Source organism: Haemaphysalis longicornis, unplaced genomic scaffold, assembly GCF_048455015.1.
Source record: "Haemaphysalis longicornis isolate Haplotype H1 unplaced genomic scaffold, Haemaphysalis longicornis Haplotype H1 scaffold_11, whole genome shotgun sequence".
NCBI lineage: Eukaryota > Metazoa > Arthropoda > Arachnida > Ixodida > Ixodidae > Haemaphysalis > Haemaphysalis longicornis.
In genome coordinates this window covers 22,661,504-22,685,969 of record NW_027526214.1, presented here as the reverse complement: position 1 = coordinate 22,685,969, position 24,466 = coordinate 22,661,504, and the positions used below count along the sequence as shown (strand labels likewise).

The 24,466-nt window shown below is 44.5% G+C and overlaps 1 long non-coding RNA gene across 1 annotated transcript; it reads left to right on the top strand.

Moving 5' to 3' along the window:
- Positions 1 to 6,527: 6,527 nt before the first annotated feature.
- On the top strand, positions 6,528 to 23,534 carry LOC144160935 (uncharacterized). Its single transcript, XR_013320449.1, has 6 exons — positions 6,528 to 7,899; positions 8,682 to 8,733; positions 12,631 to 12,781; positions 18,722 to 18,813; positions 22,188 to 22,350; positions 22,918 to 23,534. It is a non-coding gene; the product is annotated as an uncharacterized LOC144160935 (long non-coding RNA).
- The last annotated feature ends 932 nt before the right edge of the window (positions 23,535 to 24,466 follow it).

The window sequence follows — 24,466 nt, the reverse complement described above, 5'->3', positions numbered from 1 at the left end:
AAGTTGCGCTGACTGCTTACGACATACAGAACGCTACAGTGAAACTGCATGCGTCGGTCTACAACGTGAACAAGAGGAATCTAAAGAAAATACGAATGCAAAAACAGCAGTGGAGACACTTGCAAATAAAAGTTACCCTACAACCACATTGACATGCACGAGTGACTAATATCCTTTTAAAGCGCAACATGCCCGCTCAATATACCCGCTTACACCATTACCCTATCAAGAAAAGATATACTGCCCGAAAAAAATCTCCGGACTCTGCATTCAGAGGAAAATCCAAGAAAACTAAAACACAGGCAGCCAAACGACTTTGCAAAGCGCGCATTAATATGGCGAAAAGCCCTGTTAACGTATTGAGGAAATTGCGCTTCCTTCTCAGACAAACGAATGTGAGAGAAAACCACAGTGCTATTTCCCTCAGCCTTTTCCTGAGACCTTTTGGTCCTCCCCTCCTGTGGATGGCCATGCCCTTTCTCTACACCGCACTACTTGTGCAACAGCCAGTTTTTTTTCTTTCGAATACGAAAAATTATATCTCCTACTCCAGTTTACTTATAGATTACGGTAACTAGTTTTTTTTCCTACGATTCACTCTTACCCTTATTTACATCACAGCCCTATGGGTCGAGTTTGGCTAGTTTTGCATTTCTTCAGTAAGTTCTTGGTCCCGTTCTGTATGTCATCACCGGCAGTACGCGTAATTTTAAACCTTTCTTTTATGAATAGAGAAAGCTTACTCTTTAGTTGTAGCTTCTGTTGCTGAGTGCATGGCAGTTCAATTCCTATTCTGTGCTGGATGTGTCTTAAGCAACCCCCGAAAGAGTAAGTGCGAATCCCCGGAAGAGTATGTGCCACGCAAAGCTGCGAAAAAATGTCGGGCCTCTGCATAAATAAGAAAAACTAAGAAAAGTAAACCACTGACCACGAAACTACTTTGGAAAGCACGCGTCAATATGTCTGAACGCCCTGGTAACATAATGCGGAAATCGCGCTTCCTCCTCAGACAAACGTTTGTCAGAGGAAACGACAGTGCTTTGTGTTGCTGCAACCACAAACCGCAAGTATGAATGATTGGGACAGAAGATTTTCCCACGTAAAGGCTCCTGCTGTGGGTGTGCTTACAGCGGTACACCGAAGGATGAGGCATACTGCAGTTGCGTTCGATACGTTGTTTACTCGCACCATGGTATTTGAAACCCAGCGACACAGTAATACTCTGTCGCCGCCCTTCTGGGCACCAACCTAAAGCCCCTCGGAGTTAACGAGAAAGTGAGTATCCTTCGCGCGGCTCCGCGTAAAGCCACCCACTACACCGCCTCCGACTCCTACAGCGCCATCTTTCATGGGACGCCATCCGCAAGTCCCCATCGCCGGTGGCCGTTCAACAGCCCAAGACAGTGATAGCCGAGCGCTCGCGACGTGGAGAGCCGAAGTGATTCCTACACAATAGAGAAAAAGAACGCAAAAGTACGCTCAGTCGGGCTGAATCATATTTCATTGCAAGTTACAAATCAACCAGCGAGAGAAAAGCTGGTTTGTTTGCTATTGCAAATGCATGGACATAGCTACGCATCTCGCAACCGAGTAATAAGCGGCTCATGGTCATCTCACCGTCATTAGCTTTGATCGACGAACATGCAAGCTGCTCTCATTGCCCGAGAGGGGTAGTTGTGTAGTACAGAAAAAAAGTAAAAATACGTTTTTCAGCCCTAAAAGTATCAGTCATCACCGCTGCAATTAGGCAGGAGGCAACGGAATGAAGGGTTGTTGTATAGTTTTAATCAAGCGACCGTGGTCCAGCCGATAGAAACACAGTGATCATAACAATAATGGGTGTCTTACCGCTTTTAAATTTTGGCGCTGTAAGTGGAGGCGGCGCGAGAGAAAAGAGAAAGCTACACGATTGTGGTAGCTTGTTGCTGATCAAAACAGATAAAAACTACGTCAAGGGGTGGTAAATATTGGACTGGGCAGGATCAAATCGACACAAGCAGTTTGAAGACTCTGCCCAAGTTCACCCGATTGTGATACGGAGGAAGTATGCATTCTGCAGACTTGCAGTCATCCGCTCTGTCCTCTTAAAAAGTGGGCTCAGTTCATTTGACGATCGGCGTTGCTTGCAACTGCAGTGAACACAAAAATATCTTCACCGCATAAAAAAAATGTCTGACGTCTTCGTTGCCACTTGAACCCGTCACTAGAGGGGGAGGTTCTAGATACTTTGCAGGTACGGCAACACTGCATCAAATATTGGCTTGTTGTATTCTTTCCGTATTGCATATGTGTGAAACTCTTCCATTACACTAAAAATGTTATACCAGCTGCAATATGCTCTATCTGTTCTAGCAGGTGTCGCTATTTAGTACCAGCGACTGTTTCTGCCTGCTTTCCTATTCTGTTGTTGAGATGTTAGGCCAGTCCTGCCCCTACAACTCGCTCGAAAGGGACATTATAAAAGATAACTATTATATGGTCACTGTACACAAACGCGTATGCTGTTTCCGAAAATTGTATACGTTCGTGCTTGTTTGTGGTAAAGCTCTACGAATCACACAAATGTAGCTGCATGATGCACAAGCTATAAGAAACACTCAAAGAAACACCACGACAAATGAAACTTGAACTTAAAAAATGCTGGTACTAGGAACAAAATCAAAAGCTGTTTGTAGCCTAAAAAGTAAGGCGATAATAAGTTTTATGAGGTTTTAGAAATAACTTGGCAAACTGCCTTGCTAAGGGCTCCCCTGGGCTACCTTGAAGACAGGTCATAACGAAACCATTTGAATTTATGTAATCTCTACGACTTAAAAAATGCCTAAAAGCAGCTGAAGCGGAGGTTCTTTATCGCCTTTCCTAATACACTGCGTAAAGCGATTAAGCTCGTATAAAAAATAACGCTCTTTAATATTGTGAAGCCCACTAACACAAAGGGTACAGTAACGTAATGTATGCACGCAGAAACATATTATTTTATCTACAGAAGGGCGCATCTGAATGAGAAAGGACGTTTTTCATGTTAAGTCACTATGAAAAAAGAGTCCCGGAATCTTTACAATTCGAGCTGCGTTAAAATGTGTCTGTCAGCAAAATATGATATGATATTCCCTTCTCACGCCATATAATTAAAGCAGAGGGACAGGCAAAAGCTCCACAAGTAATAGGAACAGGCTGTGTCCCACGTCTTTAATACGCGCAAATGGTAGTGACGCCTGATGTAGTTTAACACTTACAGTCCTTGCAGTAAAACAAAAACAACTTTTATGAGCAATGTAAATTACCACCTTCTGCAAAATATACCTAAAATTAACACATAATTGTATTACAAAAAATTGCGTCACCAGGCACGTACAGGAATCAAATTCTTCTTGAAGCATGTCATTTTGATATCTGCAGTTTTGATCGTAGTGCACCCGAAAGTAGAGGTGTCGTATTAGTCAAACAAAAACAAGCCCTCCTCTTGCATATGCTCTTGAAGCTTCATTCAAAACATCGATGCCTTGCAAAATATTCGCAGTAGGAATGCGGACCTAGAAATAGCCTTTTTTCCTCGTCGTCGTTGCCAACATTCATAATAAAACACATCCTAATACGTTTTTATGATACTCACTCTTCCTTGCTTGGATCGAAACTCTGTGAATGTGTGCCATAACTTCACTTCTGTTTGTGCACCGTGTGCGTGATCCTGCATTTGTCAGTTTGTGTGTTTATTTGCTTTTGTAGTGGCTGTATGAGTTTTTGTGTCAAAATTAATCCGGAGCCCTCCACTACGGCGCGCCTTATCTCCTGCGTTGCGTCGGCGCGTTAAAACCCCACAATCAATCAATCAGTTTTTGTGTCTTCGTTTCCCTTCACTTTCCCAGGCAGCACGGAAAGTCCGTTTCTTGACCGGCCATCCTATGGCTGTTCTCCGGCATGCTCGGCAAGAGGCAACGAATTGGCTGCCGTTGATAATAAAATGGACGATACGAATCCGGCTGCCGTCACCTTCGAACGTTTTCGGCAGCCAATGCTCATATGTTGGTCGCCTTTCACTGGTTTGCCGTAACCACGGTTTCTGCCCGGGGCGGGTTGCTTATAAATTCTCTGGTAAGTCACCCGCCGCCGAGGAACGGCGCTTGCTCCCGCAACATTGATCACAAGACGTGCGGCAAGCTTGCTGCTGCCGAGTACTCTTTTTTTCTTTGAAAGCCGCTCATCAAAAGATGAGCAGCACGTACACGTCTTCCGAGCGGCCAACCTCTTTTCGCCTGCCGGAGTATAAAAGATGAACGGCTATGATGCCGTAGCCGAGTACTCGTTTTTCCTATGGCAGTTAATGCTCAAAAGTCGACAAGAAAACGTCTGGCTCCCGATCGCATTAATCCAGTCGGAACCAAATCACGCTCCTGCTCTTCGAAAGGTGAACGGCTGATGTCTGTCACAGGTCTAGCACCACCCCTGCCCAATCACCGGAGTTCCGAAGGTCATGCGTGGGCTAGCGCTTAGCCACCGAACACAGTGTGCTGTATATACATGTACACTCATGGACGAATGAATGAAAACACGAAAATATTAAACCGAACGCTCTAGAGGAAAGAATATGGATAGTGAATGCAAAACAATGGCTCGCTTGTGGTATATTTGGAAAGACACATTTTCAATCTTTGTTACTGTTATCAGAGTCCTTCAATGTTTTAGACTCTGCTGTTATATAGCGGCACGATTATTTCACTTGCATGGAAAGAAATCGCGCTATTTGTGTGTTCCGGTTCATAATTTCGTGTCGCGTTTCATTTGTCCATTATACGTTTTAGGCCATTCTTTAGACTTGAAACCAAAAATAAATGTCACTTTTTTGGACTAAAGAAGAAGTGCGCGTAAAACAACTCGTGCTTTGCGAGCCTGCATAGACACTGACCGCATTGGTACAGACGCTGACCTCATTGGTATTGCAATTTTTGATACAAGTTAAAAACGTAAGCTTTGTGACGAACCGCGACGCCGAGGAGATTAAGGATCAATGCTCCGGGCGCACAACGCATATTACCTAGAGTAAAAAAGACCGCCCTTTTGGCGGTCTCTTGGCATTCTTTTTTCCTTGGGACGTCAAAATCACTGTACGCAGAACGTTTGTCAGCAAGTTTCCTTGCTCGTACAAGCGACCTAATACTACTATGCGGAAATGTGTATTCTATAGAATCTTTATTTTTGAGCATTCATCGCGATAGCAGTAATTACATGCAACTGGCCCATGTCGTGCCATCAAGCAACCCTTTTCATTCGCCGTCTGTGTTGATGGAAAGAAGCAAAAATCGTATGTGCTATTGAACCAGCTCCAGGCTTTAGCACCTAAGTAGCAGTCAAGAAATGCACTAACATGGGCCCGAACAGTGGCGAAAGCTCGTGGCTTCCTGGACTGAGAAAAGGACAGCAGCTATGTGCAAACAAATGTGCCGCTCAGCGGACGCTAAACATGACAGCAGATCTATGTACCGATAAGACCTCCCACTAAAAAAATTGCCGAAATTCAGGTTAGAGATAACGTTTTTTTTTTTTTCACGCGTCAAGAAAACGAGGATTTCCCCAGCCGAAGCCATGATAGCAGTCTAAATATGAAGGCAACGATTCATTAATTAGACCACGTGGGCATCCTAAATTTTAGTTCCCTCATTGTTTCTGTGGAAGGCGAAGTGGTCCCAATCTTATCTTTACAACCCCTCAGACGTGACCAGTAAGAACGGTGCATAATTTGAGCGTATTTTGTTATAGCCCTGAAAAAAAAAATAAACTGTTACGTAAATATCTGAGATTGGTTGATTTATTATTATGTGGCTTAACTCGCTGACGCTACAGATACGCAAGCGACGAGGCGCGCTGTAGTGGAGGGCTCCGGATTAATTTCGGTCACCTGGGAATCTTCAATGTGCGCCGAAATCTCGAACACACGGGCGTTTTCGTTTTTGGCCTTCATCAGAAGTGTAGTTGTATGACAGCGTCAGCAATGCAGTTTCAATGTTTGAGAAGAGCTTTATGTTTGATTTCTAATACTTTTGATTGACAGCATATAACTTCGTTTATACAAAACTAGCTTTAACCAAAGGTAATTGTTTAGAGGAACTCGTTCGTTTGGGGGTCTATTACCTAATATGCGCAATTACGGGGTGAGTAAGCTGTCACGCACACACAAAAAGCCGCAGCTAGCCGCCGCTGCAGCTACAACTGCCAACCGACCACTACAGAAATGACCCCGCCTGGGCTCCCCGAATGCTGCATGGGCCAGTTCCAGTTACTTCAGCATGACCTACGGAAACGTGAGGAAGCTTCAATATCGCTTTCGCCAACGACTACCTGCATGCATAAGACGAGACGAGTATCACCTCTCTGTCACTCTTGTAGTGTTCGTTAGGACATTGAACCTGCACTGTGTGCTGAAACTCAGCGTTAGCATAGGCTCACAGCCCTCGACTGCGTCTGCGACAAGGGCTGCGAAGGCCTTGCCTTTCTCCGTGACCGGCTTTGAGGAAATTCTCTGAACGTTTGCACTGTGTGCGCGTTTGTGCGTCTTTCAGATTTGCGTTTCTAGAGTACTTATAGTGTCTGCGTGCGTTTTTCTGTGCTGGTGTATTCATTCCTTGTCGTCATTTTCATTCCGTATCATAAAGGTATTCCTCCCTCCCAGTTTTCCTCGCAGAAGTTACGAAGAAAACACCCGACAAAAAAAAAAAAGAAATGCTAGTGAATAGTCCTGTGCGAGTACAGTAAAGACTCACATAAACGCTGTACCTTTTACGAGAAGTTATAGATTTACCAACCAAGTGGTTGAAAAAGCGTAAGGCTAGCGACACCTGCGACAAAGATTTCCCTCGGTAATGATTACGCACCCTGAAGTCTCAGATCACACCTTCAAATGATTAATGCAACATCACGATCTGCAAACGCGCGAGCCGAATGATTCAGGACTCCCGTGCAAGCCTGCGCTGAAGCAGGCCGAACGCCAAATTTTGTCCGAGCTGAAAAGCATTGTAAGGCACACGTGAATTTTTATTTGTCTGGTTATGACCGAGACAAGTCCACGAGACCGCGTACGGCGCAGGGAATCAGAGCCAGAGATAGCGGCAGCTAAGACAAGTCCGAGGTAAAATAAATAGCTAAGACAGGTGAAATGGAACATGCCGTCACTCCGATTCAAAGACTTTTACTCGCCATCATCATCCCCGTTCAAGGTTTTTTCAGGGCGCTGCCATGCGCCAAAAATACAGCCTGATTGGCTTAGATCTTCTGGACAAAACTGGCAGCCAATCGGAAAAGACCGGGAGCAAGAAGGCAGCGATCGGGAAAATTGCAATCAGGAGCCCATTAAACCTGAAATACTTGTGAACACAAAAAGCAATAATAATTTTGAATGAATGATTCCTTAAAGATTGATTAATTTCGCAATGTTGTGTGATCACTTTGCATAAAAATACAAAGAGGGAACTCTGCTCTTTTGTTCAGCGCTGCAGTCGCTTCCGATCAGGATTCTATTTAAACTGAAATACTGGTGAACACCAAAAGCAATGACAATTTTGAATAAATGATTCTTTGAAGATTGAAAAATTTGGAAATGTTGTATGATCACTTTGGATTAAAATTTAAAGTCGTAACTCTGCTCATGTATTTGGCCATTTCGGCGCCGCGGTCGTTTCCGATGTAATTTTTCCATCAAGTGGTGGCGGCGAGGTCGGCCGTGGTTGCGCGTTGTCCGTGTTGTTATTCATGTTTTTTGTGCGATATACCGTCGTAAAATGTGTTCGCCCTTTGTGGATAAAGCCTGCTTGCCACGTTGGAAACACGTGCGGTTAAGGATAAGCTGAAATACAGCGCCAAACGATCGAAGAACGGCGGCGTTTTCCTGTGCCCGGACAAAGAAGTTCGGTAAGTTCTTTTTTGCTGGACCTTTTGTAGCGCGACTAAGGTTCGGTGCCAGAAACGTGTTATTGGCTTGATTTCTCGTTTCCGCGTCAGTCTCACGCTGTGGTTCGTGCAAGCTAAATGCAATTTGCTGGCGCTGCTCGATATGTCTAGCGTTGCTGACGGACAGGTGGTGGGCGCAGCGGAGGGCCAGGAGGGCCTTAGGGAGCTTGAAATAATTGCCGGTGCTCTTGATAACATCGTGAGGAATCGACGTGTTTTGTTTCGTATGCGGTTTTTATCGCATTAGGTCTATTTCTATATGCGGCCGTGCGGTTTCACCGTGCTTTTGTTTTATTTCGGTAGCTGTGCCACTTTGAACAAAGCAAAATACAATGTGCGACTGCTTAACTTATCGGACGTAAAACTTCCCTTGAGAAAAATGAAAACCTTAAATAGTTTGAGAATCTTAACTTGGCAATAAAAGTGTTTTGATATTTTTTTATCGTCTTGTTACTGGCTGAAAACTATTTGTTTTCTTCAAACGGTTTGTAGTTCAGGAGCACATAGGCGGAGTATATTTCACATTGCTGTAAACGCTATCTACGCTTACATAGCATTGGTTTTAAGCACCTTTCATCAATTCTGTGGTTAGGTCTTTTGACATAACTGTCTTGATAATAAAACAATCATTGAGTGAGTGTTCTTACTTCTCGGAATGTGTAGTGTACTGTGAGCTTTTAACTTTGGCAGGTAACGACGTTTGTGCTTATGTAACTTTTCTTTGCAACCTTTTCATTTAAAAGTGGCTGGAGCTTCAGGACGGGGGCTGTCTGGCAAGATGAAAAGCAATAACAGGTACGTACTGCATTTATGTTGCCGATATAGGAACCCAGAAATAGAAACTGGACCTATAAGTATGCGTTTGAGTGATGTGGGGCCTTTGCAGCAGGAATTATGCCCACCTAACTTGTGGGAGTTGTTTATTCTTGCATTACCACAGGAATAATAGTAGTAGGTAGCCCTTTCAGCGGTAGGATGCTCTGCATGTTTAGGACAGTTGAATTATGTTGAATGTAGCTTTTTATACGTGCAGAAAGTGAATTCCTGTTTTATATTTCTTTTGCACACGATGTAGTGCCTGTGCAAACCAGGTTTTCTGGGTGAAGAGTCCTTCAACATCTGCTTGAGGCTGGGCAGCTGTTATGTCATAATGCTAGTAATGTGAGGAAGCTCTAGATCTTGCAGGTGCAGTCCCAGTGCCGCAAGAAGTAATTGGAATGCTGGAGCTGGGGCCAAACTCGGGTCTGTGTAGCTGCACCAGCGGTAACTGACAGCAGCATATCATATACACATGCATATCGGCCACAATATCCCCTCTATACCTATGGACCCTTCTGTATTACCGTGTCACTGAGCATTATGCATTGGATGTTGGATGCCGCGCCAGTGGAGTGATGGTGCCCTCAGCAGACACTTCTGGCAGCATAGCCTGCATGCTTCCAGTGAATGTGAGCTAGTCAAGCTGAATCTCTTGCAGATACAGGAAGGCACTGTTCTTTTCTCTGAATACAGACTCCTGACATCCTTTCGCGCTACCTATGCACTGAATTTACATGGCTTCCTTGTCAGTGGTCAGTTAATCAGCCGGCTGTTTTGCGATGGGTTAAGCAAAATAAAATAAAAATACAGTGGGGAGGTTATGCTGGGTGTGCGTGCAAGGTCCCAAAGTTATTTGTGAACTTGAGTTGTAAATTGATCTGTCAATTGAATTTCTTTCCCTTTTTTTGCATTCAGGCTCAGCCACCCCTTTCTCTGAAATAAGATCATGTCTATGCTACTGAGCTGCACTGTTGGTGGCACCTGGAGTGAGGCATCTTTATGCTTCATACTGTGACTGCTCAAAATGCTGTAAGCACAGTGCTTACATTATGCGCACAGGCTCAGTTGTGTGAGTTCAAATTCATTTCAACCAAATAACCTGCCGAGGTGGCTCAGTGGCAAGGCGTTGCGCTGCTGAGCACGAGGTCGCGGGTTCGATTTTCGGCTGCGGCGGCCGCTTTTCTGATGGAGGCGAAAAGCAAAAATGCCCGTGTGTGCAAGATTTCGGCGCACGTTAAAGATCCCCAGGTGGTCAAAATTAATCCGGAGCCCTCCACTACGGCGCGCCTCATCGCCTGCGTTGCGTCGGCGTGTTAAACCCTACAATCAATCAATCATTTCAACCAAATAGATTTTTGTCGGAGCAAAACGAACCGTTGGGCTTTCTTTGCCATATTTTGTTTATTCTTGCTCATTAATTAAAAATATATATATTTTTTTTCCATCTATATAAAATGTCTTTAGTGCCTCTAAATGTGTGCAGACAAACGTTTACATGCTGGGTTCTGTTTTTAAATGAGGCATAGCCACATGCTACTCAAGATCATGAGTTCGCTTTCTGGAATCGTAAGAATTGACAATTTAGATTCTTTCGGGCCAGTAAAGTGACTGCACATGTTGATGGGGTGGTAATTCTGGCGAGGCATCAACCGGCTGGTCATCATATTGAACATGTATTTGGCTAGATAGTGTGCGAAGGATGTGAAAAAAAACAAATTGTACCAAAACAATGTAAATTAGGTGCAGTCAAAAGTTTTGTTCTTTGCACTATAGGGTAATGTTAGTACCTAAGCAGCATTTACTGTATTCACAAGCTTGAGACACTGACAGCATAATGCACCCGCAGCTAGGCTCAGTGGCTAAGGTGTGGTGCTGAGCCCATATATGCTGGTTTGATCTTGGCCACGGTGGCTGCTTTTCTGATGGAGGCGAAAAGCGAAAACACTCTTGTCTCGAGATTCAGCATAAGTTAGTTTGCCAGGTGCTCAAAATTAATCCGGAGCCCTCCACTACTGCACGCCTCATAGCCCATGTGCAGCTTCAGCGTGTTAAACCCTGCAATCAGTCAATCCGACGGCGTAACGTAATCACGTGATTTTTATCAGAGCCTTTTGGTGGGATGAGGGGGCAAACGTCGATAGCCCTGGCAAATAAAATGCATCAATGGTACGGATAGGTAGATGATGATGATGATTGATTGATTGGGGGGTTTAACACGTTGACGCAACGCCGGCAATAAGGCGCGCCGCAGTGGAGGGCTCCGGATTAATTTTGGCCACCTGGGGATCTTTAACGTGCGCCGAAATCTCGTACACGCGTGCGTTTTTGCTTTTCGCCTCCATCAGAAAAGCGGCCGCAGCAGCCGGGAATCGAACCCGCAACCTCGTGCTCAGCAGCGCAATGCCTTAGCCACTTAGCTACTGCGGCAGGTACGGATGGGTAGGTTTACCTAAAGTAGCCCATGCTGGCTTGTGCTCCTGCATGGTCTACTATAGGTAGATGTTGGGGCAGCAAGGCAGTGCTCCCTAATGATTTGGCCGCAACCCCCTGTGTACCAAGCAGGGGTACCTGAAACTGTCCATCATTTTTTAATACCTCAAAAGCTTCTCTCATTGGTGATCGGGCACAAATAAGATTTCATTTCGTTGTTGCTTATAGTCTTGCTCTTCTGATCAAGATCGGTCTAAAAAAAGCACAGAGAACATAGTGTATGCTAATTTTGAATTTTGCCCTTCCAATAATAATGCCAAAGACAACCCCGTACCGTGTTTACTGAATTGTAATGTGACCACGATTGTAGCGTGAGGGGTGACTTCATCGCATAAAAAAGAAAAATTAAAACCACTAAAGTAACTCAAAAGGTAACTTTCTGTTGTGCCAAAAAAAAAAAGAAGAGCTGCCAAAGTACTCACGTGAGGCCAGTGGAATTATGGAAAAGCACATTTATTTTTCAAACACTTGGGCTAGGCGCCCACCTTTGACACTTATAACTTCACAGGAAGCCCATCTGTCGAGCGATATCACTTGTTTTGAGCTGTATCAGCTCAACACTGACCGCCAAAAGGCGGTTACACTGTTTGGTGACGAAATCAGCAACACCCTTTTGTAATTCGAAGTGGCAGCTGTAGCAAGGCCCTCGGAAACTTTTTGGGCAGGGTTCGCATGTAAAAAGGCGCTCCCGCAGTAGCTGCCATCCACAGACGGTCGATGTTGACTCTTCGGGGAGCTGCCGAATTCCCGATTTCTTGAGCCATTAAAATAGCATGGGTCATACTGAGTGCAACACGTTGCCGTAACAAGGGGAGCTGAAGCGGTGTTGAAACACTTCAGGGCAATGAAAGTTACCTATGCCTCAATACTAAAGTACGGCGCGAAAACAAAGGAAAAAAGTTGCGCACGCTGTCAACCACCACAGAAAAAAAGCAAGGAAACGAAAAAAGTTGATCTTAGCTTGTAGTGGACCCGAACAACTCTGACACATCTTGCTGACATAGATTGCGAAATGGTCAGAACTGTAGCCATTGATGACAAATGGGTGCATCATTGCAATTTTAGGCAGATTGTAACGCGAGGGTTGACTTCAGGTTGCAAAAAGAAAACGTGTTATAATCGACTAAATACAGTAACATTCGTATGTGTATTTAACTATTTAAATTCAATTTAAGAAATGTATGATATTTGTTCACCTCCTCTATTGTTTTGATTGTTCAGCATACTCGATCATGACAGCATCATGTGACGTTTTGAGACTGCCTAGAGATGAATGAACTCATGTTGCTCATGGCAATTTGCTGAAGCAAAAACTAGGGAAATTTTGACGCATCAGTTTGGTAGGCGCCCTGACTATAGACCACAATTTTACAACCTTCTCAGGGTGGCGCCATTTGCCCGGGATTGGTGTGGAGCTGTGCAGGCATTTCTCGGGGGACAGCGGGAGCAGCCACGGCCCCAGCCACATGCCACCAGCCGCATTGGACTGCGTATCGTGTGGCCGATTCGGACACCTAATCTGATTTGAAAATTGGTAAGTTCATATTCAACAGTTTGCAACCCACAGTTTACAGTGCAGTAGAAAGTGGGTTAAAGGCGAGTGAAAGCTAGTTGCATGCGAGGATTGCGTATGCTGTACACAGGCTGCAAATGGACCATGCTTTGCGTGGTTCTCACCGAAATCGCGGTTTGTGGAGCTATATTTCTCTGTGCCACACTTTTTCCAGTCAATTGCTGCACCCGACTCCTATACCCTACGAATTAGCTGTGCGTCTCACCGTCCCCGCAGAGCTGAGCTGTAGCATTAGAAAAGGGTTGATTTTTGTTTGTTTCTCGTCTATAAAATGAACACTGCTAACCTGTAGCGAACAGAAATTAGCGATAGATAATGGGATTGGAATCAATAACTGGGCTCTAAAAACAGCATACGACAGCGCATATTGTTGCAAAGGTGCTACATTCAAATATGTTCAATTTGGCGTGATAATCTATTTGCGGAAGCACTCAGGGACCGCCAAAATCTTAGTTATGGTTTTTAATGCATAACGATCTTGTGTTTGTTATTTTTTTATGTACTCAACAACTGTGCAGTGACGCTCAAACAAGCAGCCTTTGCACATTTTCACCCAAGGCATGCCGACCTGCATGCTGGAGGAAAAAAAAAGTCTGAAAAATGTGGGTACAGCTGTTATATTCAAGAGGACTGCCATGACAAAATATACCACTCAGAGGCCATGAATCTGATAAGACAACATGCAACACGGGGCATTTGCAGCCTGTGCACAGCATGGTCAAACCCGCCGTGCAGTTAGTTCTCGCTCACCATGAGTGCGCTCTCTAGTGCACTGTTAAACTGTAGGGTGCTGACTCGTTGAATAAAATTGTACTTGCCAAAACCTTGGTGCTGAGACAAATCGTCTGGAATGCAATTGAGTAAGCACTGTTTGATGGTAATGGCACTATCTAAGCTCATCGGTGCTTTATTTTTAGAAAGTTCATAGCATTATCGAAAACCGTGAAAGATGCAGCTTCTCGCACAAGTTCACGATGTGTGCTCTTAAATCGAGTCTGCGCTTAAAAACTTCCTTACTTGGGGGCAGCTGGATGAAACATAAATTATAATCATACAAAGAACTAAATATTGCCAATGTAAATTCAACAGAAATTCGTCTTTATTGTCTCCTAAGCAGCATTTATTTATGCTTCCTCAGAAACTTCACTGCAGCAACCAAGCACAAGTTCAGAAGTTCTTGTACTGTATAGACAAGGCTTGCTCAGTTTTTTTTAGTATCCTGTGCAAGTTTCTAACCTCTGTTGTTGGCTAGAAGCTTACTGTGTTAATAACCGTGGAAAAGAACAAGCTGACAATGTTCCTGTCAGTGCTGCGGCAGTAGCTCAAGAGGCAGCGGCTTTTTTGCCATTCACTATGCCAATGTGGAAAAAGCCATGTGTGCATTTCTCCTGGCAGGTCCCTGGAGACAGGGGTGCCTGAAGTAATGAATCAGTGCTGAGTTTGATAACGTTAAGCAATTATCACAATGCATTCCTCAATCAAGAGCTTCTAAGATGTCGAGGTAGGTATCGGTTTGTAAAGGTCCAGTTAAGATAGTAGGAAATTGTAGTGCATTTGCTTGCACGAAACGAAAAAAGTATTTTTAGATGTGATGACATTTCTCAGAAGATTTTGCTCTAGGAGCTTGTAGGCATTTTGCTTGCACACGGTGGTGCGTGCATGTTTCCCAGCTTTGGGCTAGTGCATGGGCCGCCGCTATCCTGTGAGCACCGCAGCAAAGACATAAATATTGCCGTTTTTTTTTTTTCCTATTGCGAACACAGTACACTGCTAACCTTTAAATGAAGGTTGCAAAGCTTCCTTAGAAAGCTAATATAAAAAAAGAAACATTCAAGGAAGCCGTTTCTGCAGTACAAATAAACCGCTGTTTTGAAAGCAGTAAAGATGAGGCTGAGTGAAACACTGCGGCAAATAGTTTGTTCTTCGCAAAACAGTATTTCTGGTAGAGAAGTTCAGAATGCAGCCTGGCTGTAATTTTAGATAAGTCGTAGTTATTAAGAAAGAAGCCGTGGCTTTCTACAGTGCTGTGAACCTCTTATAAATAAGTCGTCAGTGAGCTTGGAAAGTGCTGTACGGCTAAACAGTGAGAAGTCAAATGCATTCACGCATTTTTTTTTTTTTGGCAGAAAATAGTTTTTCTACCTTTAGTTGTAAGACAACCGCTGGTGGCTTTAGTGAGCAACTACTGATGCCCCCTCCTCACCCCCCCCTACACACACATACGCACCTTTTTTTGGCATCTTTCTTTGTCAACTACGACTGCACGCTGCAATTTCTGTGGCTGCCAAGCTTGTGCGAGCGTACTGAGTTTGTCCCCTGCCATTTCCGTGGCCTCAACAATATTGGGGCAGCAGAGTTTTGCAATCTAGGCAACTGACCATTCATAGCCGTAGTGCAAAAGATTGGGCCTGTTTGTTTCTTATTGCGTGTGCTTTTTTTTTTTTTTTTTTGAGGTTTAACACTGCGAGGACACCTATGCGCAGAATTTTGCGGCGTGTGCTTCTTGCAATATCCTTGCTTTATTACACAAGACTAAAGAGGAAATGCGGTACTATGTCGTAATTGAGACAACTGAAATAAAGCCAACGGTTTGTAGGCTGTAAAAAGTGCAATAATATAAGTACGAGGTCCAGGTTTTGTATTTTCATGATAGAAGCATTCCTTTCCCGTCATTCGCACAAACATTTTTACTCAGTGGCTGCTATGAGGCTTTTTGATCTTAGTGATTATTCGAATAAATGCTAATGTACTGCAGCGCGGCTGAGATGCACTGCTTTAATTTGATAAAGTTACAGGTGGGGAAATGTAGTATGATGCTTAATAATGACAGAACTGTATCAATAAGTGTTCTCAAAATACACATTTCATGAGCTTTGTTTTTCCAAATGAGAGATTGAAATGGCCTATTTTAACACACACTTCAGTTTGTTATGTAATGAGTAAAACTCGCCTGCTAGTTTCCCCAGTGGACTGGGACCCTTATACCCTAGTTACACGGGCACAGTTACCCCGCTAACCATGGTTAACGCAAACTGAGCTTGGCCACCTCAGTTCGGTTACGCTAACCGCAGTTGCTGCTGCCGCAGTGTTCAGTTTGCACACAAGTGGCGGCGCATCAGCGTAGGCGAAAAAAATCACCTGGCGTTCGCAGAAGACGAAGGCCTGAAATAGCGGGAGCCCTCGAAGCTGCCCCCAAGAGGAGCTTGTGCTCTTTGCGTCGCTCTCGCAGTCGGCACGACCGCGCGTGAGCAGCAGCTCGTTTCCCGGTCCACCCGATCAACTATGAGAAAAGCCTAAATTTGTAAATTCTGCTGATCGTTTGCCAAAAAAAATAGACACAGCAGGCAATCATGAAGCGTTTTCAGCACTCGGAAACGATCCGTGCGCACGTCGGCCGTTCCTGCAAACATGCCGGCGCGTCTGTCCGCACGGCACTGAAAGCGGCTCGAACCAGCCCAGACCACGGTAGCAACAGCTTGTCGCCCCTCTTCGAAATCAATCGCGGAAAAGAAGTTCCACATGCGACAAAGTGGATATTATAAAGGTTAAAAATTGTGCTATGTATTGTAATTTGCAGTTGTAGAGATAGCGCCGGTCAAATATCTACCACGATCCTAAGTTCCCAACACCAAACCGACCCGAGAACAAGCCGCTTGCGAGCTGCTGGGGAAGCCCCTTTTTCGGCGTGCGCGAGTGCTTCGCGTTTGGGTCTGAAGCAACTGTCTAACGATATTTTTTGTCTACACTGCTTCGCCTTTGGTTTTTATCGTGAGGTTAAAAGTTTGTTACTTTATTTTTGTTACGCTCACAACCAAGTGACCGCTGTCGACACACTTGGAATTTCGCATGTAACAGCCAAAACCGCAGTTTGCGATAACCGCAGTTAAAATTTAGTAACCACCGTTAAACGTAACTAAAGTTACTTCCGCCATGTAACTAGGGTATTAATCTTAATTAAGGTATGGTGTGGGGACAACCAAAATATTTGAATATTAAAACAGTTGTGTTGACTTTTTGCCAGAACTTCTAGGGCTCCATGTCAAAATTAACAATATTTTCTAATGCTAACATGAAGGACAAACAGCTGCAATGCAGTTGCATAAGGAGAGCAGCATAAAATGAAAGAAAGCTGTTTTGCAAATGGTAGGATGTTGCACCATTCTTTGGATGGCTCTTCAACTGCATGGCAGCTTTTAAAGTTGAAAGAAAAATCATGTAAATCATGCCTGGCATTCCCTTGGAACTCCCTGAGGGTTCAGGTGAGCTTCAGTTGCCTGCTTCTACTCAGAGTCAGCACCTAAAGCAAGAACGAACACCATGGCTATATCATTTAGCACTTAAAACACTGATAAGCTCCGCAAGGTTGTTTGATCAGCGATTCCAAAGATTTGGTTTCATCACAATGGTGTGGAATCTAGTTTGCTGACTGCCCATTTTTTTGCTGCTGCCTTCCAGTGTGTCACAGGGCCCTTGCCACATTATAGTGTGGAGAATAGTGAAAACTTCAATCTGACCCTTAAAGGAGTGCTGGCACAAAATTTCAAAGCACAGATGACTACATAAAAAGCTTTCTTTTTAAATAGAGATACCCCTCAGGAAGGTTAACCTTTAAGTGTTTGGAAGAACATATTTTAAGTCAATTTTAATATGTGCATGCTCGAAAAAGTTAAGGATGGATTTCCTTTCGACATCGACATCAGTGTGATGCCATGTGTGCCTCTCCCCAAACTGCCTATGTCAGGGCTCCCATGCAAATCCAAGGTGGCCTACTCTGCCTGATCCTTCTGAGAAAACGCGGATCCTTCAGTGATGGCGCCAGTGTTTTCTATTGAACACAATTGCCGAGAGACATGAGCTACAGCCCAGTCTTTAAAAAAATGTCCAAAACAGGCAGCACAAACGACAAAGAAATAAGTAGAAACAACAGCACTTGTGTTTTTCCTCATTTCTTTGTCTGATGTATCTCGCCCATTTTGCAGTCTCGTCTTTTTCAACTTAGAATCAACTTGGCCTAGCCTCAACCCTAGCAAGTCTTCATGGGCCCTTCATTGAAATTACGAAGGGTTTAATGGGTTTGTATGCTTGCGTGATGCATACAAAGGAGAGATCTTACTTATTTTCATTCACTTCGAATTGAACAAGCAGTGACAGGTTAAAAATTTGCAACTTTTGCTGAATAGCCGGGGTCAGCAAGCTTTTCAGGCGGAGAGCCGGGTTTAATGCAATGGACACGGAGGGGGCCGGAGGGCACATTGGTTGGAAGGGGAAGGGGGGCTTTGCAGGCAAATGAATTTTGGGGAGGAAATTGAAAGCAGTGTACAAAACTAGAATAGCAATCCTTATCATGTTTATTTCCAACACGAATGTCACGAGCTTTCATGCCAGTTGAGGTCAAAACTGCCATGTCGGCCTTCAGGTAGAAAGTGACAGAGGACATAATACTGCCCCATGGGCTGCGGGTTGCCAACCCCTGATTTATAGCATTTTCGTATATCGTCTGAACATGAAGCACAGGACAACCTAAGGTTGTCAGTTCTAGATGCCTTCATTTGTGACAGGGATGGGTGGCATCTATGGAAACTTCCTGGGTGTTGCGAACAACTCAAGGCAGGTTTTCGTGGGAAGATTGGCAAGCATGCTCTCATTACGTTGCAACACTTGTGAGAGGGAACCCCTGTGTCAGAGGACCTGTTTACAGTCTAGTTTCCTGGTGCTAACAAATTCCAAAATTTTTTGGCTGCTGCAAAGATCTTAAGAAAGAATTGTTTTTACAATTTAACAGTTTGTGACCCTGCTCAAGCAATCAAAATGCTTGCCCGGTTTTCTATTCGTTTTGGTTGCTTGTCCGTTATTCATTTTCAAAGTACCGTATATTATGTGTGGTCTTGTTTTTTCTTGCAGTGCCTGGCATGAGCTCTTACTACTGATCCTGCCACAAATGCTGTGGATGAGAGTGGGTGAAATCTGTGCATCACTGCTGCTAATCTCACAAGGTTTGTGGGATTTCTGCATCTGAAAATCAAGGAAATTGACATGCAGTTTATTAGGCTTTAGACAGTGCTGACTGCCTGAGAAAAGCCTGAGAAAAGTTACTGGTGGGTTCTTTAGCATAGTCATGAAGCACAGTGTGATTGCTTTGTGTTTTAGGTTATTTCATCCTTTCTTCCAAGCTTAGAAAGATGTGTTTGGCGAGTTGGTGCATCTTAACGATACTTGAACTTGGCGCGAAATATTGACAATCACAGAAAGTAGCTGGTGATAACAGGCAATGACTAGCAACTAACTTTTAGGCAGTGTAAGAACACATAATTGCAGGCCAAAGTTACGTGGCTCCACTTGCATGCAAAAAAAAAATTGTGATAAGGAAAATTCACAGCCTAATAAATACGCTCTTTCATATGGAGACCCGTTGAAATGTCACTGACACAATCGCATCCGTTCTTTCCTATGTGGTAAGCTTCCTGTATCTCCCTTTCTCATGTATCACTGCACCTGGACAATTTTCACTTGCTTTTTAAGAGCGTCATGCATGCGCTTGCAGAGCTATGGATGGGGTTATGCCCACTTGTGCAGTTCTCAACTGAGAGGTTATGTTCATGTTCACGCAATCGCACGTTCACACACCTTCCAGTGTGCCCAATGCAGACCTTTCCACATGAAAGAGGTATCTCATAAGCAATGTCCCTACACAGCAACTTGCGTAGGCATTAGTGGGCTTTTTCTCGCACCCTTGCCTATCAAAGGGACCCGTAGCACTTTCCCTCGACTACTCGGAATGTATTTTGGGGTAGTCTATTGTCCCAGCAATCACCTCCCACAAGAATCATGAAAATATGTTCACTATGATGGAAGGTACGTGCGATGCAAGATGCACATAATCATTCCCTCAACTCATTGCGCAGGGTGCTCTTTAAACCTTTAATTAAAGCAACGCCCCAATTGCCTATATAAGACATTTTGCAGGAAAGTGGAATCTTTCTATCACTCATGATTAAAATTCAATCGCTAGTCCGTCAAATCTCATTTTGTCTGCTTCCTTTTTTTGTGTGTGGGTTTGTCCCTCGTGAATTTCTCGAGCACATTTCCTTCAGGTACTTTTTGGCCACTACATCTGTTCTTGGTGTCGTGCAGAGATAGATGCAAAAAAATTGCCAAGATCCTTGTAGAAATAAAAAAGTTGTTTAATTTTAAATTTAAAAATACAAGCAAATAGAGCACTGCCCTCTTCTCGAAAACAGGAAATCTGCTGCTCAGTTTCTCACTGACCCCGATGTCATATGGCGGGACAAATGAGGGCGGCAAAAAATACGTCCTGGAAGTTTTAAGCCCAGGGTGGCCTGACCTGGAAAGCTCCTTTCCGCGCTTCGTGACGCTGTCGTTCGGTGGTACTGTGCCGGAAAGTAGGAGAGGACAAGCAGCCACACGAGACTAGCAAAGTGACGTGCCTGCTGCTGCGTCGATGGGTGTTGCTATGTCTCTTTGTCTGAACTCTGTACCATCTTTACCTCTCTTTAATTTAGTGTGAAGCCATGTTCAGCGCTGCCTTGCTATTGAGGTTTCATGTGAACGTCACTTGTGGGTTCAAAGAAAGGTTAAAGAAACAGCTGCATATTCTGGTAAAAAAAACCTTATAGAACGCTCGCAGCAAAAAAACAACGCGGGATTAGAACCACTGACTTGCAAACCAGTACTCCAGCTTCTTACCTCTCGACCATATACACAAGCTGTGAGGCTTGCAAAAATTGAGCAGTGTCTGTTTCTTGTCATGTTTCTGGCAGTGAGAATGCTTGTGTCTCACGCACCAATCTTGCAGACAACCCCCATCTTGCTAATACTAGAAGCAATGTAGCCAGAGCTTCCATATTTACCTCATAACAAGCATCACCCGACCGCAATCTCTCCGACGCAAGCAAAGGTAGCGAAGTACAGAATGTGCCACACAGAATTATATCTGTCTCCAAGGGATAATAGCTTGCCAACAAAAACAGTTTGGTTCAATTTGTCTCAAGGCAGCCAATCACCGCTAGAGAAAAAAATGTTGCTGTTTTTCAGTGAACGAAACAGCATTTCCCAGTGCTAAAACATGTCCCCAGACATAGAGACGGACTGATAACCTGGAAGCTGCCGTCCACTTTTGCTATGCTCCCTGACCACGCCTCCTCTACCATCGATGCCAATATCTGCCGTGAATAGACTTCAGCATACGGCGTGCGAATGAACGAGTTCGCGTGTATTTCGGCGACGCGCGCTGACGCCAGGCGATATCAACAGTGGTGCATCGTAACACGCCATGGAAAGGCACACGTGCTCGAAGCGGAGCCATAGTGCGGCTCTGTTACTGTCTCTATAGATTTTTATATTCTTTGAGCCCACGGTTAAGCTTTTATGCTTACTTTAAAGAAAACAAGCAGTAAGGCAACATTTAGGCTCGTTTGGTCAAAATAATGGTATATACACACTTTCAAGCTGAGCCAACTGTAGGGCCACCGCTCTTTGTCGTCATATCCGGAGGCCTCAAGTGTGACGTTGCCAGTACTGCATGTGCTTGTATTTTTAGACTAAAAAATAGAATAACTTTCTCATATCTGCGCCGCTTTGATCATTCTTTTTGCGCATGTAGAATTTTTTTCATAGAATGTGGACTTCAAAAACATTATGAACAAAATTGAGGCGTGGCTTTGCTATTGCAAACAGCAGTGACCAGTGGAGCTGAGGGGAAGCCTCAGAAAATGGTACACCTTCCTAGTCTACCTCGACAACGCCGTAGTATTTACCCGGAACTGCGACGAGCAACTTAAACATGAGCGCGGCCCGACAAAGCGCGTTCCGAGAGGGAAACTAATGTCCCGGGGTTTATCATCCCGGCGGACTCGCCATCGAAGTAGTCCGCTGCGGGAAACAAGGTGCAGACCCGCGAAAACGATCTGGAGGCGAGAAAAGGCGTGGCCTTGCTGTCGCAAACAGCCTCGCGAAAGTTATGCGCGGAATGCTGATGTCATTGCTAACGTCATACCATGTGCGCTCGGCAAGGCTAAACCTTTTGCACGAGGACCCTTGTACGTGCACCGGTCCTCGTCTCCACTCCTCCCTCCTCCCCCTCGCAAACTCGGCTGCCGGACTGTGTGCTGTAGCGCCCTGCTAACATCCCTCCGAGGAGCGCACGCTTGACAGCTCTGCTGTTAAAAAGAAAAGGCCAGAGCTCTGTGCCGTGCCATAACCAAAAGGCAGCAGAACTGATTGTGTTATCTACGACAACAAATTGTTTGCTTTCTCATGTGCTCACGTTAAAGGTATGCTTTTGCGTCATATGTTCAGCCTCGATGCATTCAACTTACAAGTGTATTTCAAATTTCCTTTCTCCTGTTAGGCCCAGTACTTCTGCCACATGGGTGGCTACGACTTCAAGGCGGGGCCCGCACGGTGTTGGGCATGGTGATTGGGCAGCCAGTGGCATTGTCCTGCAGCTGGGCAGGGTCCAAGGAGGTGAAAGAGGCCTTCTACGAGCTAGACAACATTGTCTCTTGTTCTTGGTAAGCTGCCCTGATTTTATTTTATGCACAAGGAATTCATTATAATATTTTCAGGGGCTACTTTATGTCAGGGTATTTGTTCGACCATTAGAGCTTATTTTTAATGTTCTTGTTTACAGGAATGAATACGGATACTGTTTGGTAATGCGTAATAAATATTGGCTCTCCGGAATAGTTGTACGTTGTGAAAACTAGAGGCATTGCATTAAGCAAGCTTGTAATACTTTTTTTTTCACCCGTCGCGGTGGCTTAGTGGCTAAGGCGTTGTGCTGCTGTGCTGAAGGTCACAGGTTCGATCCTAGCTGCGGCGGCCGTTTTTCTGACGGAGGCGAAAAACAAAGACGCCCGTGTGTTGAGATTTCGGCACATGTGAAAGATCCCCAGGTGGTCGAAATTAATCCGGAGCCCTCTGCTACGGCGCACCTCATAACCTGCGTAGTTTCGGCGTGTTAAACCTCATAATCAATCAATCAATTGAATTTTTTTTCAGGAAGGCCATTGCTAAGCCTGTGGACATTTTTACAGTGCAGTATGTTACTTATTTGTCTGTTTTCAATTTTGTTTCAGTGTCAATACAGCCCAGGTACCCCGACGCAAACAAGGTCGCTGTGGCAGCTGTTATTAAGAAACGGCTATACTCCGCCGGTGACTGGGATGGCGGCCGCACGAAGCGGAAGACACTGGACAGTATGAACTGAGCAAAATAACGAACCGGAAGACACTGGACAGCATGAACTGAGCAAAATAAATTAAGTAAAAAAACCTAATCACCACAGACTTTGTAAATCACTACATTTGTCCCTGAAAGGGCAAACAGTGCTCTTTAAAAGGGCACAAATGCTTATGCATGCATTACGAATTTACAGCATGTCCCGTTTTTAGGAACCCATGTGCGCAATTCGAACTGAAAGCTGCTGGGGTTGGACAGCCGGGATGTAAATGGCAGAATGTCTACTATGGTTGAACAGCTAGTATATACCTAAAGTTGAACAGCCAGGCACCAGCCGCTCACCAGGGAAGGCTGACTGGCCGTACTTCGGCAAAAGCTTATGGGCCATTGATTAGACACATTTCAACGGCCGACCATCGGCATAAGGTCAACAGCTGACCTCCTGCAAAAGTTTAACAGCCGGCCTCGGGCAATGGTTCATCAGCCAGCCTCCGGCAAAAGGTAATGGCTGATCTCCGGCAAAGCTGTACGGCTGGAGACCGTTGTGGACCCCTCTGCAGTGAATTGGTAAAAGGAGAGTGGCCATTGGGTGTACAGCAGTTAACTTTAAACACACGGCAGAGGCCCACCTTTGAGTGCGCGCTTTACACTTTGACTGGAGAAAGGCCGGGCAGAAATTACCTGGCTGAAGTTCTTCGGCTGATTTTAAGCCGTACAGGCTTGTGCTGCTTGGGTTCGCACATCTCATGTTCATGTGGAGTAGCAAGCCAAGTGCGCTGCCAAGCTGACTTCTCTTCATTCATTCAAGGCATTTCTCCTCTGCCTCGTTCCTTTTCTCGTGATTGTAATACGCAGCAAGCGTACGTATCCCTACTACTCAAAAAAGCTTCTGATATTGTAGAGCTTTGCTTAATGCCCGTTACACAATTATTGAGGCGAGCAAGTGAAAAAACTTGTTCCATGGTTTACGCACTTGACAGAAATCTAACTACAGTTGACAATTTTAATTCAACCAAAAAAAACTTTGTGGTCAACGTTTTGTGAATTTTTACAATATTGCATCACCTCAAAAAGTTTTAAATACTAAAAAGTAATTTGTAGCTACTAAACGGAGAAACGTATGGCTATCAATCGCAACCTAACCGTCCTTCTACAAACTCTCCAGGCATATTTTGCCTGACGTTCTGGTCAAACTAACCTGGACATGTTTAATCGACATTTGCACAACCTAAAAGAGAAGTTTATATAAATCACCAAACACGTGGAGCCATCGTTCTCCATGGTATAAGCTTATCACGATAGGCTATTCGCAAGAAGCAAAGCTTATCATTCTGCAAGAAAATCGTGAACTGCTCCTCTATAGGGTGCGATTATAAAATCGTGGTCACTGACCAAGTCAAAGAGACCCCTGACCCCTGACCAGACGAAGTTTCGTCGAACATTCGG